At 42.0% G+C, this 18,761-nt stretch overlaps 1 non-coding gene across 1 annotated transcript; it reads left to right on the forward strand.

The window, feature by feature from the left end:
* Positions 1-1,036: 1,036 nt before the first annotated feature.
* Trnat-ugu (transfer RNA threonine (anticodon UGU)) lies at positions 1,037-1,111 on the forward strand. Its single transcript has one exon. It is a non-coding gene; the product is annotated as a tRNA-Thr (tRNA).
* The last annotated feature ends 17,650 nt before the right edge of the window (positions 1,112-18,761 follow it).

An 18,761-nucleotide genomic window follows, 5' to 3' on the forward strand; every position in this document is an offset into this window, starting at 1 on the left:
CCGTTTACCAATTGCGGCAAAGGTCGATATCGTGTTGATGTATGGCTATTGCAATCAAAATGCCCAACGGGTGTATGCTGCTCGGTATCCTGGACGACATCATCCAAGTGTCCGGACCGTTCGCCGGATAGTTACGTCATTTAAGGAAACAGGAAGTGTTGAGCCACATGTGAAACGTCATCCACGACCTGCAACAAATGATGATGCCCAAGTAGGTATTTTAGCTGCTGTCGCGGCTAATCCGCACATCAGTAGCAGACAAACTGCTCGAGAATCGGGAATCTCAAAAACGTCGGTATTGAGAATGATAATTAAATGGACACCCTAGCTGCAAACAGGCGTTGATGTACTTCATTGGGGACATGTTGAAAACGTGTGCCCCGACCGGGACTCGAACCCGGGATCTCCTGCTTACATGGCAGACGCTCTATCTATCTGAGTCACCGCAGGCACAGAGGAGAGTGCGTCTGCAGGGACTTATCCCTTGCACGCTCCCCGTGAGATCCACATTCCCTTCCCACGCCCGGGTTCCCGGGTTCGATTCCCGGCGGGGTCAGGGATTTTCTCTGCCTCGTGATGGCTGGGTGTTGTGTGATGTCCTTAGGTTAGTTAGGTTTAAGTAGTTCTAAGTTCTGGGGGACTGATGACCATAGCTGTTAAGTCCCATAGTGCTCAGAGCCATTTGAACCATTTTGAACCACATTCCATACATGTCCACACCACTACATTCGTAGTGCGCCTAATAGATGTTTGCCCATCATACTCATTACTCGAGGCGGATTAATCTACCAAGTCCCGTACGAGTTCGGGCATAGCGTGTGCGTTCGCACAAGAAGGTCAATGGCCGGGAAGCCATATTTTAACTATATATGACGGTAGTGTCTGTTCCCGAAAGAACAGTTACCGTGGATGATCATGCAGCTTTGCTAGAAATGAAATGATAATTAAATGGACACCCTAGCTGCAAACAGGCGTTGATGTACTTCTCACGGGGAGCGTGCAAGGGATAAGTCCCTGCAGACGCACTATCCTCTGTGCCCGCGGTGGCTCAGATGGATAGAGCGTCTGCCATGTAAGCAGGAGATCCCGGGTTCGAGTCCCGGTCGGGGCACACGTTTTCAACATGTCCCCAATGAAGTACATCAACGCCTGTTTGCAGCTAGGGTGTCCATTTAATTATCATTTCATTTCTAGCAAAGCTGCATGGTCATCCACGGTAACTGTTCTTTCGGGAACAGACACTACCGTCATATATAGGTATTGAGAATGTTACATTAACATCGATTTCACCCGTACCGTATTTCTATGCACCAGGAATTGCATGGGGACGACTTTGAACGTCGTGTACAGTTGTGCCACTGGGCACAAGAGAAATTACGGGACGATGACAGATTTTTTGCACGCGTTCTATTTAGCGACGAAGCGTCATTGACCAACAGCGGTAACGTAAACCAGCATAATATGCACTATTGGACAACGGAAAATCCACGATGGCTGCGACAATTGGAACAACAGCGACCTTGGCGGGTTAATGTATGGTGCGGCATTATGGGAGGAAGGATAATTGGCCCCAATTTTATCGATGGCAATCTAAATGGTGTAATGTATGCTGATTTCCTACGTAATGTTTTACCGATGTTACTACAAGATGTTTCACTGCATGACAGAATGGAGATGTACTTCCAACATGATGGATGTCCGGCACATAGCTTGCGTGCGGTTGAAGCGGTATTGAATAGCATATTTCATGTCAGGTGGATTGGTCGTCGAAGCACCCATGGCCCGCACGTTCATCGGATCTGACGTCCCCGGATTTCTTTCTGTGGGGAAAGCTGAATATTTGCCATTGTGATCCACCGACAACGCCTGACAACATGCGTCAGCGCATTGTCAATGCATGTGCGAACATTACGGTAGGCGAACTACTCGCTGTTGAGACGAATGTCTTTACAACTTTTGCCAAATGCAGTGAGGTTGACGGACATCATTTTGAGCATTTAATGGATTAATGTGGTACTTAAGGGTAATCACGCTGTAACAGCATGCGTTCTCAGAAATGATAAGTTCACAAAGGTACATGTATCACATTGGAACAACCGAAATAAAATGTTCAAACGTACCTACGTTCTGTATTTCAATTTAAAAAACCTACTTGTTACCAACTGTTCGTCTAAAATTGTGAGCCATATGTTTGTGACTATTACAGCGAAAAAAGTGGTCCAACTAAAGCATTCATATTTCTTTACGTACTACACGAATATGTAATAAAAGTGTGGGTTCCTATTTTTTTAAAAAAGTTGATGTCCGTTTGGCCTATGGCAGCGGTATCTAGCGGGCAAACCATAGCGCCATCTGGTTTCGCCCTTCAAGCTAGACAAGTTTCGTTCTTTGCAGTTTTTTCGTTTGACGCTTTTGGCCGGGTCACGATCAACGGACCCCCTGTATAAGGGGCGTGAACAGTGTCAGATGTTGAGCGTCGTAATGGGACATCCTCCTCTAGCATTACTTTTCGGCAACAGTAGTTGTCGACACCAGTATTATTTTTAGAAATTTGAACAGGACAACTTTATCCCAGCAGCTTTTCTGAAAACTTCCATATTATATGTTATATTTCAAGCTAAAATTTAAGAAAAGGAATTACTTTATTTGGGAGGTTATAACTGATAACTATTAGTTCTGAATGTACAGTTAAAATTACTTTCTTAGAAACATTTCAAATTACGAATTATTTGGCACACTTAAAAGTACTGTTTACTATGTTTCTTTCTCGATTCATTTATGAAATAATAATCGAAAGTAATAGAAACTCATTTGTCAAAAAAACTGTAAACCCTTTGGAATATTGTTATTTCCGCGAAGTGAGACAGTAGAAAGCATGCTTCTGACGTGATCGGACGTATTTTTTATTTTGTGCGAACAATGTAATTTCGGCTTCGTTAATGTTAAAAATCAAAAGACTGTATGATACACTAAAATGTGACAAAATATAATAAAGTAACATCAGAAATTCTGCAACAACCATCTTTAAATTTACATAAATCAATTCAATCATGAGTCCCTAAAATGTGAGAATTTCAACTTCCTAGACAATAACTGGAGCCAACTCTACGTGAAAAGATAAGTAAACTAGAAAGTTTATTGTAATCTTCACTCCTCTCAAATCTTCATAAAAGACTAATGTGGATAAAGCTGCAAGTAGAAAGGAGGGAGTAGATTACAGTGTTCACTGTGAAGGACACGGAGATGTCACCTACTCGCGTGACACAGAGTCGTCGCCACCTGACAGTGTTTGAAAGAGTGCCCACTGTGGGCCTCCATTTGGCTGGGCTGCCGAATCACACAGTATTCGTATGTGACAGTATGTGCCCCCATGTTGGACTGCTTGCGAGCGTGAGAACAGGCATACCTGTCGCAACGCTCCGATGGAGCACATGTGGAAGCCACAAGGGAGGACCGTCGGTTTGTGCACCAAGGGCGTAAGCATGTCCTAGTCCTTTTTCATCTGCCCGTGACATACGTCAGCAAGTAATGGACTCACTTAAGCATTATCATCCCGCACCATTCGTCGGAGACTAGCTGCAGCCGGACTGGGTAATCACAACATCAAAAACGGCTGCATTTGAAGTAATGCCGTGACAGGGAAGCAAGGCCTGCTGAGGAATCGCGCCGCAACGTCTTCAGCGATAAATCGCGGTTCTGCAGCTCGGAAGGTGACCATCGTCGGCGAGCACGCTGGCGACATAGGAAAAAAAAACCTTTCCTCCAGCGTTTTGCTGAGACACGGAGGTGTTATTTCAGACGTCATGGGGTGGGGAGCCATCAGGTATGACTTCGAGTCACTACTGCTAGTAATTGAGAGAACAGTGAAGGCAAAACTGTACGTCACGGACATCTTGTGTCCTAATGTGCACTGACAGAACAAAATCAAAACACCAAAAAATGGTTAATATAGAGTAATGAAATTTTGGGAATGCATTTGTCTAGGTAACATTCTGAAACTATTAACAGTGCAGGTTCATAGGTTAACGTAAGCACTAGATAAGTCATTGCAAATGGGAAAAGCTAGCACATTCGTAACCATCCTAATCGCTACAATGCTGAATGTAAGCGTGAAAACGTGCATGTATCATGTTGTACATGTGGTGGATGTCTGCTTGTTGGCTGGAGTTCCTTGTCTGTTGCACGTAGCCGATTATTGCCGTCTGAGGATAACGCTGGAGACGTCGTCCTATGATGTCCCGTATGCACTCGACTGCAGACTGATCTGGTGATCGAGCAGGACAAGGCAATATATCGACACTGTGTAAAGAATTGCGAGCTACAACAGCGGTATGTGAGCGAGCGTGATCCAGCTAGAAAAGTCCCACTGGGGTGCAGTTCAAATGGTTCAAATGGCTCTGAGCACTATGCGACTCAACTTCTGAGGTCATCAGTCGCCTAGAACTTAGAACTAATTAAACCTAACTAACCTAAGGACATCACACACATCCATGCCCGAGGCAGGATTCGAACCTGCGACCGTAGCGGTCACGCGGTTCCAGACTGAAGCGCCTATAACCGCACGGCCACACCGGCCGGCCGGGGGTGCAGTTCGTGAATGGCAGCACAACAGGTCGAATCACCAGACTGACGCACAAATTTGCATTCAAGGTGCGTGGGATAACCAGGAGAGTGCTCCTGCTGTCGTAAGAAATCACAACCCGGTAAATAACTTCAGTTCTAGGTCCAGTTTGTCTAGGGAGCAGACGGATTGTTTGCAGGTCCTCAACTGGCCGCCTTGGCCAACACTGACACCGGGGCAGAACTAGCTTTCATCAGAAACCGCAACAGACCTCCGTAGACCCTGGCCTCCAATGAGCTCTCGCTTGACACCACTGAAGTTGTAAATGGCCGTGGTTTGGGGTCAATGGAATGCAGGCTGCAGGGAGTCTGGCTTGGAGCTGTCGTTGGAGTAAACGATACGTAACAGTTCGCTGTGTAACTGTTCTGCTCAAATTGCTGCCGCAGATGCAGTACGATGCGCCAGAACCGTACGCCGAACACGAAGCTCTTCCCTCTTGTTAGAGCCACCCGGCCATCCGGAAACTTCTTGCGGCAGTACATTCTCGTGGCTACCACTTACAGCAATCATGTACAAAGGCTAGGCTACACTCCTGCCAAGAATTTCTGCAACATCGGAGAAGGAACCTACAGCTTCTCATAACCCAATTACACGACCTCGTTGAAAGTAAGCAAGGTGCTGATAATGGCGTCTTTGTCACCTTAAAAATATTCTCGACTAACCTCAAACTAGCACGTCAAATATCAAAGGCAACTAATGTTCACGACCGTTACAGTGTGTATTAAAAGCGAACCTGATTTGCAGTCTCAAAAATGGTTCAAATGGCTCTGAGCACTATGGGACTCAACTGCTGTGGTCATAAGTCCCCTAGAACTTAGAACTACTTAAACCTAACTAACCTAAGGACAGCACACAACACCCAGCCATCACGAGGCAGAGAAAATCCCTGACCCCGCCGGGAATCGAACCCGGGAACCCGAGCGTGGGAAGCGAGAACGCTACCGCACGACCACGAGATGCGGGCTTTGCAGTCTCACAGTGAAGCTACCAGCACCATACTTATGCGACTGGCGCGAAATTGTTCACTCCTAAGTGCTTCCATATCCCACTTCCTTGCGCAATGGTTCCTCCTGAGTACTCTCTTAAACTTAAACCTACTCTTCATCACTACTAAGTTGTGATCTGAGTCTATATCTGCTCCTCGGTACGCCTTACAATCTAGTGTCTGATTTCGGAATTTTTGCCTGACCACGATGTAATATAACTGATATCATACTGTATCTTTCAGCCTTTTCCAAGTGTACTCCCTCTTCTTGTGATTCTTGAACAGAGTATTCGCTATTACTATTTCAAATTTATTACAGAACTGAATTAGTCATTTTCCTCTCTCATTCTTACTACCAAGCCATAATCTCCTGTAACCCTTTTTTCTACCACTTCCCCTATAATAGCACTCCAGTCCCCCATGACTATTAGATATTCATCTTCCTTTACATACTGAATTAGCCGTTCAGTATCTTCATATACCTTCCCTATCTATTCATCTTCAGGTTGCGACGTTAGCATGTATGCCTGAACTATTATTGTCGATGGTGGTTTGCCGCCCATTGTGATGATGATAATAACCCGATAACTGAACCGTTCACAGTAACTCACTGTCCACCTTCTTCTTCATAACGAACCTAGCTCTCGTTATACCACTTTCTGCTGCTGTTGATATCACCCTTCACTCATCTGATCAGAAATGCTTGTCTTCTTTCCACTTCACTTCACTGACCCCCACTATACCTAGGCTCAGCCTTCGCATTTTCCCTTCCAGGTGTTCTAGTTCACTCCCACGTTCACTCTTCTGACATTCCACACCCCGTCTCATAGAGCGCTATGCTTTCGTTGTTTACTCATTCTTTTTCTCACGGTTACCCCACCCCCCCTCGGCAGTCTCCTCCCGGAGTTCCGAATGGGGACTGTTCCGGAATATTTTGGCAATGGAGAGATCATCATTAGACTTCTTCAGTTACAGGCCATGTTCTAAGAAGGCTGTTTAGGTTGTTTTTTTTTTTATTATTGGTAACGCCACGTAGCGCTCTGTATGAAAATCAAAGACTGTGCTGTGTGCAGTCTGTGGCTGGTTTGCATTGTTGGAATATTTGCTAATGTAGTATTGGGCACTTGGATGTGAACAGCGCGTAGCGTTGCGCAGTTGGAGGTGAGCCGCCAGCAATGGTGGATGTGTGCTCCCTGCCGCCGTTGGATAAGCAGCTGCAGCAGCAAGTCGTATACTCCTAGCTCACTCATTTGTTACATAGTTTAATTCTTAATTTCTTTGCGTGTTTTTGGTACTTGCATTGTTTAATTCATAAATTTCGGGCGTATTATAGTATTTGAGAGTTGTAGCATCGCGTTTTAGTACCTGAATAGTGTAAAATGAGCGTAGTCTCCTTCCGCCGCCGAGCAGTGTGTCAGCAGTGCGCAAGTAGCAGCATTACTGCATTTACTAGGCAATCTTGTATTTTAATAACCGTTTAAATTTTGTGTCGATTTGTTTGCGCTCTCTGTTGATTAGTTCAGACGTTCTTTGCACAACAGTTTTTAGCATGGATAGGGACTGCAACTGCTGTGTTCGGATGCAGGCTGAGTTGGCATCCCTTCGCTCCCAGCTTCAGGCAGTGTTGGCTTCGGTCACACAGCTTGAGGCTGTTGCCAATGGGCATCACTGTGGGGGTCCGGATGGGGGTTTGTCGGGGACGGCCAGCTCGTCCCACGCATCCCCCGATCGGACTACGACTGTGGTTGCCGGGGATACTGCCCGCATTGAGGCTGATCCCTCACCTGTGGTAGAGTGGGAGGTCGTCTCAAGGTGTGGCAGGGGGCGAAAGACATTCCGGAGGGCTGAACGGAAGGCCTCTCCAGTTTGTCTGACGAACCGGTTTCAGGCTCTGTCTCAGGCTGATACTGATCTTCGGCCTGACATGGCTGCTTGTCCTGTTCCAGAGGTTGCCCCTCAGCCTGCAAGATCCGGGCGGTCGCAGAGGGTGGGCTTACTGGTAGTTGGGAGCTCCAACGTCAGGCGCCTAATGGGGCCCCTTAGGGAAATGGCAGCAAGAGAGGGGAAGAAAACCAATGTGCACTCCGCGTGCATACCGGGGGGAGTCATTCCAGATGTGGAAAGGATCCTTCCGGATGCCATGAAGGGTACAGGGTGCACCCATCTGCAGGTGGTCGCTCATGTCGGCACCAATGATGTGTGTCGCTATGGATCGGAGGAAATCCTCTCTGGCTTCCGGCGGCTATCTGATTTGGTGAAGACTGCCAGTCTCGCTAGCGGGATGTCAAAGTTAGCGTAAGGAGGGCTATGCGTGAAGCGTCCAGTGAATTCGAAAGTAAAATTCTATGTACCGACTTGACACAAAATCCTAGGAAGTTCTGGTCTTACGTTAAATCAGTAAGTGGCTCGAAACAGCATATCCAGACACTCCGGGATGATGATGGCATTGAAACAGAAGATGACACGCGTAAAGCTGAAATACTAAACACCTTTTTCCAAAGCTGTTTCACAGAGGAAGACCGCACTGCAGTTCCTTCTGTAAATCCTCGCACAAACGAAAAAATGGCTGACATCGAAATAAGTGTCCAAGGAATAGAAAAGCAACTGGAATCACTCAACAGAGGAAAGTCCACTGGACCCGACGGGATATCAATTCGATTCTACACAGAGTACGCTAAAGAACTTGCCCCCCTTCTAACAGCCGTGTACCGCAAGTCTCTAGAGGAACGGAGGGTTCCAAATGATTGGAAAAGAGCACAAGTAGTCCCAGTCTTCAAGAAGGGTCGTCGAGCAGATGCACAAAACTATAGACCTATATCTCTGACGTCGATCTGTTGTAGAATTTTAGAACATGTTTTTTGCTCGAGTATCATGTCGTTTTTGGAAACCCAGAGTCTGCTATGTAGGAATCAACATGGATTCCGGAAACAGCGATCGTGTGAGACCCAACTCGCTTTATTTGTTCATGAGACCCAGAAAATATTAGATACAGGTTCCCAGGTAGATGCTATTTTTCTTGACTTCCGGAAGGCGTTCGATACAGTTCCGCACTGTCGCCTGATACACAAAGTAAGAGCCTACGGAATATCAGACCAGCTGTGTGGCTGGATTGAAGAGTTTTTAGCAAACAGAACACAGCATGTTGTTATCAATGGAGAGACGTCTACAGACGTTAAGGTAACCTCTGGCGTGCTTTTCACAATATATATAAATGACCTAGTAGATAGTGTCGGAAGTTACAAGCGGCTTTTCGCGGATGATGCTGTAGTATACAGAGAAGTTGCAGCATTAGAAAATTGTAGCGAAATGCAGGAAGATCTGCAGCGGATAGGCACTTGGTGCAGGAGTGGCAACTGTCCTTTAACATAGACAAATGTAATGTATTGCGAATACATAGAAAGAAGGATCCTTTATTGTATGATTATATGATAGCGGAACAAACACTGGTAGCAGTTACTTCTGTAAAATATCTGGGAGTATGCGTGCGGAACGATTTGAAGTGGAATGATCATATAAAATTAATTGTTGGTAAGGCGGGTACCAGGTTGAGATTCATTGGGAGAGTGCTTAGAAAATGTAGTCCATCAACAAAGGAGGTGGCTTACAAAACACTCGTTCGACCTATACTAGAGTATTGCTCATCAGTGTGGGATCCGTACCAGATCGGGTTGACGGAGGAGATAGAGAAGATCCAAAGAAGAGCGGCGCGTTTCGTCACAGGGTTATTTGGTAACCGTGATAGCGTTACGGAGATGTTTAATAAACTCAAGTGGCAGACTCTGCAAGAGTGGCGCTCTGCATCCCGGTGTAGCTTGCTCGCCAGGTTTCGAGAGGGTGAGTTTCTGGATGAGGTATCGAATATATTGCTTCCCCCTACTTATACCTCCCGAGGAGATCACGAATGTAAAATTAGAGAGATTAGAGCGCGCACGGAGGCTTTCAGACAGTCGTTCTTCCCGCGAACCATACGCGACTGGAACAGGAATGGGATGTAATGACAGTGGCACGTAAAGTGCCCTCCGCCACACACCGCTGGGTGGCTTGCGGAGTATAAATGTAGATGTAGATGTAGATGTGGGGAGAGAGATGGTGGAGTTTTGAGAGCGGATGATCTGGACGTGTGTCCATCAGAGACAGTAAATTTGTAAGACTGGATGTCATGATATATATATATATATATATATATATATATATATATATATATATATATATATATATATATGACTTTTGAACACTATTAAGGTAAATACATTGTTTATTCTCCATCAAAATCTTTCATTTGCTAAGTATGCCTATCAGTAGTTAGTGCCTTCAGTAGTTAGAATCTTTTATTTAGCTGGCAGTAGTGGCGCTCGCTGTATTGCAGTAGTTCGAGTAACGAAGATTTTTACGAGGTAAGTGATTCGTGAAAGGTATAGGTTATTGTTAGTCAGGCCCATTCTTTTGTAGGGATTATTGAAAGTCAGACTGCGTTGCGCTAAAAATATTGTGTGTCAGTTTAGTGTTGATCATAATAGGTAAACAGAGAAATGTCGAGTACGTTCAGTTCTGCTCAGGTGTTTGAAAATCAAATAACGTAAGAGGTTTACCAGCACTGTACTTCATAAATTTTTCCCAGGGGATGTTTCAATGTGTCCTGTGGATGCACAAGTGTCTTTAATAGAGGGGTTTCTATTGCCTTCTGCATCCTCATGCCGTTGATCATTGCTGATTCTTCCTGTTTAGGAGCACTTTCCCACCGCAAGGGCAAGAGAGTCCCCTGAATCTCCGTCCGCTCTTCTGCCCTCCTTGACGAGATTGTTGCCTGAATAAGGGTGACTTCGTATGCCGGATTCTTTCGGCTGTCACTTTCGATGGTTTTCATTCAAAATTTATGCGTTGGCAGGGTTCGAACCTGGTACAGAGGACGTTTTGATTATTAATCAAAGACGCTCCGTCTAGATGAGGGGTGAAGAAAACTCCAAATTTTCAACTCGAAAAGATTAGTCTGTGAATATGAATCTTGGTGGTGGTGTTTTACCTTTTCCATGTATTCATCCTTCAAAGCGACACCTTTTCTTAAGAAAGATGGCGTGACGGATACCTAGGTTGTATAAGTTTGTATTTGGTATGTGTTAGAGGAATTGCAAGAGGTCACTATATTCCACGTCGAGAGAATACGAAGACTGATGCTAAATTGGATAGCCTCGAACCGCAGCATGCGTCGTTCTGCAGAAAGAGCTGGGCCTTTGTCATGGAGCAAAAACACCGCTGTAGATGACTTTGCGCTGTGCTTTATCTTAACAGGCTCCCTTAACCTCGTCAGAAGGTTTCATCAGTATGTTCATGCCACGCTTTGACGCTTACGAACATAATCTGCCAGTAGCACATCATGGTAGTCTACAAAACCCAGAAAAAAATAAAAAGAACACTCAAAATCCCCTTCCCGATAATGGCTGGGTCTTCGAAAAGACGTTGCTCCACGCTTTTGCACTGTTTGCTTTGCTCCCTCGTTTAGAGGTCATAGTGACACTTGTAGCACTCTTCCATAATGACAGTCAGCTAAAGGAGTCATCTGGATTGGGCTGATACAGCTGCAAGATATCCGCTGCTGCCTGGGTTCGATAAGCATTGTGCATGTTTGTGAGCAGTAACAGATCCCAGCGGGTAATGATGTTTGTCATGTTCAAAACGTCGTGCAAGATGTAGGAAACTTATGGAAGACTGATCCAATTATTTACTTTATCGTCTCCTCCACTTCTCTTTCTATTCCCAGTACATCAAACGGAGAAGGTCTTTCAGTTCGTTCTTTGTCATACAGACTTCGGCACACTGGATACGTCCACGCATCCTAACCACTGTCACGTGACGGTGTGCTGTTGCCTTTCGCTCGCCACTTGAAACTGGCCACTTGGACTGTTTCACCATTGTTCGCCCTGAAATGCAGAAATTGCCACTCGATACAGCAGTTTATCAATGGGCTTTGCCATTTCGTTTGGCGCCTCTAGCAACATGCTACGATGCTGTAATAGATATGAGACTGTAATGAAACAAAAAATTATTTAGGGAGCTATATTTGTTTATGTAATAATTAAAGCTTCATGACTAAAGACAGCAACTGTTCTAAAGCCTATGTACCAAAGTTTTTTACTTTTTATTTCCAGTTATGGAAGATACATCACAAGAATAGCCGCGCAGCGCAAAGTCGCAAGCGACTGAAAGAATACGCAGGTGACTTCTGCATATAAGCAGAGCAAACGAAGGTCCCGGTAAAATTACAGATCAATACGCTTAATATCTGTTTGCTGTAGAATTAGTGAGCATATTCTGAGTTAGAATACAGTTAATTTCCTTGAGAGACACATGAATTAAGGGCAGCAGGTACATTCCATATTCCTAGATTTTCTGAAAGCATTTGACGCAGTGCCCCATTGCAAACTGTCACCGATGGTACGAGAATACTAAATGCTTTCCCATATATATGAGTGCATCGAAGACGTTTTAAGCAATAGAACCCAGTAAGTTGCCCTGGGACGCGAGTGTTGATCAGAAGAGCGCCGTCTAGGGTACCCCATGGAAGTATTACGAACCGCTATTATGCTCTGTATACATAAATGATTTTGCCAGTGACGTATAAGATCTTGTCAATGGCACTTTTAAATGCAGCTGAAATTATACTGGACCCACAACTAGGAGAATATCGAACAGGAGTTGGGTAGGGAAGGTCTTTCGTGGAGCAAATACTAAATCAAAAAAGTTATAGAAATGAGGAAAATTAGAAATGGGAAATATGTGATTACTTCATAGATTTAAAAATTCAAATTACTCATTTGATAGAAATGTACTAATCAACATTATAAAGGAATTCAGCCTAGACAACAAAAAAAACACAAATAATTCAAGGAATTTTAACAAACACAACAACAAAAGTAAATTTTGTCGGAGAAATGTCAAAACACTTTTGAAATAAAATCAGGAGTAAGACAGTTGGTTGGTTTCTCACCCCCACTTATCAACTTCGCACTAGAGGAGGTAGTGCTAGAAAGAAGAAAATCCATCATACTGAGCTTGTTAAATTTGGAAGAAACTCAAATAAAACCACCATAGATTTTCTAGATTTGGTAGATGAGGTGACAATAATTACTAACTCACTGTATGCTGCCAAAGAACAAATTACAGAACTACTCGAACAAGCAGATAAAATAGGAGTACAATCATCATTTGAAAAAGCGCACTTCGTGACAAATATCAATGATGCTCGCCAAAAACTTATTCGTAACATCACACTATCTAGAACAATCTGTTTGAAATTACCTGGGAGATTGGACATTGCTGTCCTCAGTATAAGTGAGGAAGTACAGAATGTGTTGATGGAATGCATAATGAGTACATAATATGTATTGAGAGTAAGTAGAAGAAAGACGAACGTAACGAGAAGTAGCAGAAATGAAAAAGGCGAGAAACTTAACATCAGAAATGAGATTCACGAAGTAGAAGAAGTTAAGGAATTCTGCTACCTAGTCAGCAAAATAACCTATAACGCACGGAGCAAGGAGGACATGAAAAGCTGAACTAGCGCTGGCAAAAACAACATTCCTGACCAAGAGAAGTCCTAGTGTCAAACATACACCTTAATTTGAGGAAGAAATATCTAAGAATGTCAGCGTGGAGCACGGAATTTGTAAGTTTTCTATAAAAAATTGTCTGTGGGTGAGAAAACTGAATATATTTATTTCAAAAACTTTCTACACATGTAACGTGTGCTTTAGTTGTCGCTATTCCGTTGCTGAGCAAAACCGATTGTTACCTGGCCCTCAGTTGCGCATATGAGCAGTGAAATAAAACCTTAAACTTCATGACACGCAAAATTTGGAAGAAAGGAAACAAATCTAATAAAATGACAAAAGAAACTAATTGTGTGCTCAGGGGGAAACTATATAACAGAAACTCATTACTTAAGTACACTATGAACGTTGCGTGATATGAAGTGCAATATTTGGCTTCGAATATCCGCAAGAATAAGAAAATAACTGTTTCAAATTTCCAACACTGTTCACTGAAAATTTATCTGCTTGCTAGCACGACACCAGACAATCCGACTACACACTGTTCGCTCAAGATTGAAGGGTGAGATCTGCTCCGAAATAAAAGTGACCTGCCTCTTGCTCAGCATGCTGTTTTTGAGACCGGAGTAACGACGTTGTCGAAAGCCAATACAAATCAGCAGATGCAGCTGCTAAAGAAAAATAAACTCTTCACTGCTAATTTCTTTCTTTCTGCTTCTCAGAAACGATCTGTGACTTAGTGTGGCATAAGATGTGAAGTACACACAACAGAATTTTAAAAAACTTTACTATAAAACAGGGAGATGAGTTTTAATTTAAAGAAAACTAGTTCTTGAGAAATCGAACTCTAAGTATTGACAAAAAGCTGTACGACATAAGAAGACTATAGCAATTACAAAATAATCACATTACCAAAAGAAGTACAAAAATTTCAACCAACTGAAATGTTTGTAACATAATGAAAAACAAAGAGACCAAATTAATACTAATCATGATAGTTTTTAGTTATCTAATGGATAGAGACTTCCTTCAATTAATAGCTCCAACAAAGAAATATTTCATTCTTGTGCGTGCCTTCATTACCTTTAAAATTCCTCCAGATTTTTCTCCATCAGTTAAAGTACGAGAAAATATTACAAATGAGTTTTCATCTCCACAATGAAGTACTACTCATAATGTCTTTCAGAATCACCTACATAAAGTCTCCTTTTCTAAAAACTCGACTGCTCGATGCCATTCCTCAAATAAAAATGTCCCAGCATTGCACCAGTGACTGGGTAGTGAGTGAACCACACATAAATCTAAACACAGAATGAAGGATCTTATTCACTGCTCACGCAGTGCGCTAATTTATCTTTTTCACAGTACAGTGAAGATGAATTATTTATAACAGCATCAAAATATGAGAGCCTTACATCCCCTGCGCCCCACCCCCCTCCAGAAAAAATTTCATACATGTTGTGTTAGCTGTGGTAAGGCTTGTGTTAGCTGTGGTAAGGCAAGGGGAATGATATTTTTAAAAAAATTGCAAAGAAGTGGCTACAATAAGTTACAGTAATAAAAAGTATTACGGGTTTTAGAATTTAGGTTATAAAATGAACCAAATTATTTTCTGACGCGTTTTACATATGAAGATTGTACAGGGAAGAAGGCCCACATTTTTTTCCGAGTTCTGTAGGTTATTGGTAGATACTGCATGACTTATAACCTTCCAAGATTTGCCTTAATGTCTCTTATCATTAATCCAAAGGCTAATATGTGGAAACAATAGAAGGTAAAATGTTGCATCACTTAGAACCAATGAAGATAACGTTCATATCTCTTGTCATTAATCCTTTGGCTAAGAAAAGGAATGCATCTAGCACAACACTGACACATTTCTTGAATAATCGATGAAGTTGTATCAGAGGCAGCACAGTAAGGCAACAGACCATCCATCACCGAAAACACTCTGAAGACTGGTAGTAAGTGCAGAATAAAAAAAAAATTGAACTTTCACATATAACTTCGCACTCAGTACTACTGTTTCCTCTAAATGTGTGTAAAACTTACGATAGTTAAATCCCTGCCTAATTAATTGAATTTGTGCTTATACAATGTATTATAAATATCTGAACTGCACCTGCAGTATTGTGTCGCTAAGAAATGACCTTATTCCTAGCTAATATGAAAAATAGTACAAGAGCACTGTATGAAAATGTAAGATAAAGCTTAATCCTAGCTAATGTATGAAGTAGTACAAGAGCATTGCATGAACATGTGAGATGAAGCTTATGTATAAAACATGAGTATTTGTAGATTGCAATAATCATTGTGACCAGAAAACATCTGCATGCAGAAGGAAATGTGCAATATTCTGTGATAGATACGAAGGGAAGTTAACAAGAAGAGCAACTGAAAAATATCATTACCTTCTTATGATGACAAAAGGCCATTAAAATGTACAAGAAAATCTAGGGTGCACACAACAATAGAACTTACGTTATGGAAAATGTTTATTAACTCTGAACTAATAACTAACATGTAAAAAATAGGAACAGTGGTAATAAAAGTATGTACATGAAAAACACGCACAATGTAAGAGCAAGAAAGTATGTAGATAGGAAATAAAGGACAAACGTGATTCATGTAAAGGAAAAGAAATGGGAATTAAGCTCACTTCAAGGTCTAAGTCTCAGTCTGTATGATATTCTATCCAAGTGTCATACACTACCTGAATGTACTGATCAGCTTTCTGATTTGTATAATGTATGCCAACTATGCTTTCACTGAAAGTACTTTCTCATAATATTTTTATCTCAGTTTACTTGCCAAAAACATTATATTTACATAATAATACCTTTCTTGTCAATTTATCTGTCAAAAACATCAAGTCACTTCACCTGCCAGAAACATCATACTCAAATTTCCTTCAAATATTTCGTTATCATATCATCATCACATAATATATTTATTATTCAGGCTGCCTATACTCATTTATGTTTCCACATTTCAATCAGCATCTTTCTTCAACCACAGCATCTATGCAATTTAATTTGGACTCCCTGCTCAGACATTTTACTACATCCATTTTTAGGACTTGTTTGTTTCTCATTTGTAGGTGCACCTGCTAAACTCTCCATTCACTGTCTTTATATACCCATTTTTCATAACTATGTATTATCAGAAAAGCAATGCAGCCAATTCATTTTCACACACATATGGGCATGACAAATTTTTCAACAGAAAGCCAATACAGCAAAACAGCTTAATATCTTATCCAACTCACATGAAGCAAAAAATCATGGTAAATCAATAAACAAAATAATGAACACATTCTTAGGCTAAGTCAAATGATACACTACATTTTGTCATACCAGCAATGTAATAGCTAATGCCAAGTACTCGTACAGTCCATGAGTGTACTGCCGGTCCATAATGTCCAAAGGTCACAATATTTCGGCGATCAGACATGTCGCCATCATCAGGTGCGCTGACAAACTGAGCTCCCGAGGGCGGGCGGCCATCTTAAATCCCCTCCCCTCGCGAGGCGTTCTCTCCGCGGTCCGCGCCCGCGCGTCAGTGGTCGGTGAGACGCTGGCGTCGGCGTTTGTGGTGGCGTCGGTGTAATTTCCTCGTCCGCCCTAGTCGCCGGTTCGTTTCCTTTGCTGAGCGTCTTTTTAATTAGACTCAATGCTGGTTCCCATGTCCTGCTAGGTTGTAGCCGCAATCTCGGTTGATGAGTCCGTCCCTGGTACGAATTTCGATAGCCTCTCTAACGACGCTGTCCCAGTATTTAGATGTCTGTGCCATCATAAAGGACATTATGTGTCAGAAATGTACAGTGTACCAATTGTACCTGATGACCCTGTAAACCTTACATAAAAAATATAATTACGTTTCCTGCTGCCATATTGGTGTTATTTACCACTTCAAGTCATTTGTTTGCCACTAACCGTATAACTGTTCATCACCTTCCTTTTACTACATGCAAGCTAATGAAGAGAATAACAGACTGAAGACGTGAAGAAAAAATTACACATAAACTGGATCCAAACATGTGCCCTAACCATTACTTACTCATTCCTCATAATACATCGTAATTCCTAACAGGACCGTCTCCCTATCATATTATCATCATTATCCTTACAGTCATCATAATCAATAATCGCTATTACCTTCGACATATTGATCTTTACAGTTTCATCATCAAAATAGCCTCATATCTCGTAACATACTCTTATCTCGTAAGTAATCAGTAATAAATACTCCTTGCTCTGTTTCATTAATAGATCCTTACATGAGAAACACTCCACAGTGACGCTTAATAAGTAATATTACTAAGCAAATAAACGTTTGTTACTGCACAATTGATCATGAAAAGAAAATCTCCACAAAAATACACATTACCTCTGTAACATCCCCGGAGAATTTTGATAAAAAAGGGCCATTAATGTAATTTCACCGGAGAATTTTGAAAAAGGACAATAGTGTAATTTCACCGGAGAATTTTGAAAAGACGATAATTAAATGTTAATGGGAATAGAGCCATGTGTAACCTTCCCACAAAAATGAAAGAAAATAATTAATTAAATGTTAATGGACATCGTGCTAAACGTAACCTCCAGGTAAAAATAAGCAAAATGAAAAGAATTGAATAGTATTGCAAATAGTGCCAAATGTTAGCTTCCCACAGTAATAAAAGTCAATGACAATAAAAATGTGCAAAAATATTAAGTCCCCACAAATTTAACGTAATGCAAAACCTGATAAATTTTATAAGGGTAGCTGCGCTAACCTTAAGCCCTGTGCGATAATGTTAAGTCCCTACAAAATTAACGTTAACATTAACCTGATAAATTGATTCTGGGAGGAAAAGCAAAGGAAATATTGTTTCAATTGTAATGATTATTTTCTTAAATGATTGCTTTCAGAACAAAATTATTATTGGGGCCATTCTTGAACAAATTAATTACAGTTAAGATACATTACATTATCAGATGTGCGTAATGCTGCTTCATTACCTTATTTAAAATATATACCTCATCCCGAATCTTGACCAGAGGCCCATGTCGACGCCCGCTACTACCACGAACGAACTACATGCTCTCGCGACTCGCTACGTACAACAACTTTCTCGCAACTGCACTGCACTCTCGCGCGGTCAAGCGCAGACTAGGAACGATAAATAACTCTCTGGTCAGAGATTCTGTCATGCCTCGCCATCGCTGCTACAGAACATCCGTGTTTCACCTCGAACACTGACAATTTCCTTCACCCAACACAATCTTACTTTTAACGAATTGTAATTATTCTTGAACTGGTAGGAAGTCTACCTGTAGTTCATCATTACCACTAGTATTTGCAGAACTGACTTTCCATTTGGACATCACAACTGTTATCTCAGTAATCTATATACCTCATAAGAACTGATAAGATCTTTCACTTTTTAGCTCATGACTGCTACCGCTGTATGTAAAATGATCGTGTTCAGAGCCGTATACTTATTTCGACAATCTGTGTTTCAGTTCCAAACATTTCGTATTAAGAAATAAAGTTTACCGAAACCACAATTCTCATTTTTCTGGGGATGGGCAGTTTAACGCCGTGCTTAAGATGATCAGTAAGATGT

The sequence above is a fragment of the Schistocerca nitens genome, chromosome 8, assembly GCF_023898315.1.
Source record: "Schistocerca nitens isolate TAMUIC-IGC-003100 chromosome 8, iqSchNite1.1, whole genome shotgun sequence".
In the NCBI taxonomy this organism is placed as follows: Eukaryota; Metazoa; Arthropoda; class Insecta; order Orthoptera; family Acrididae; genus Schistocerca; species Schistocerca nitens.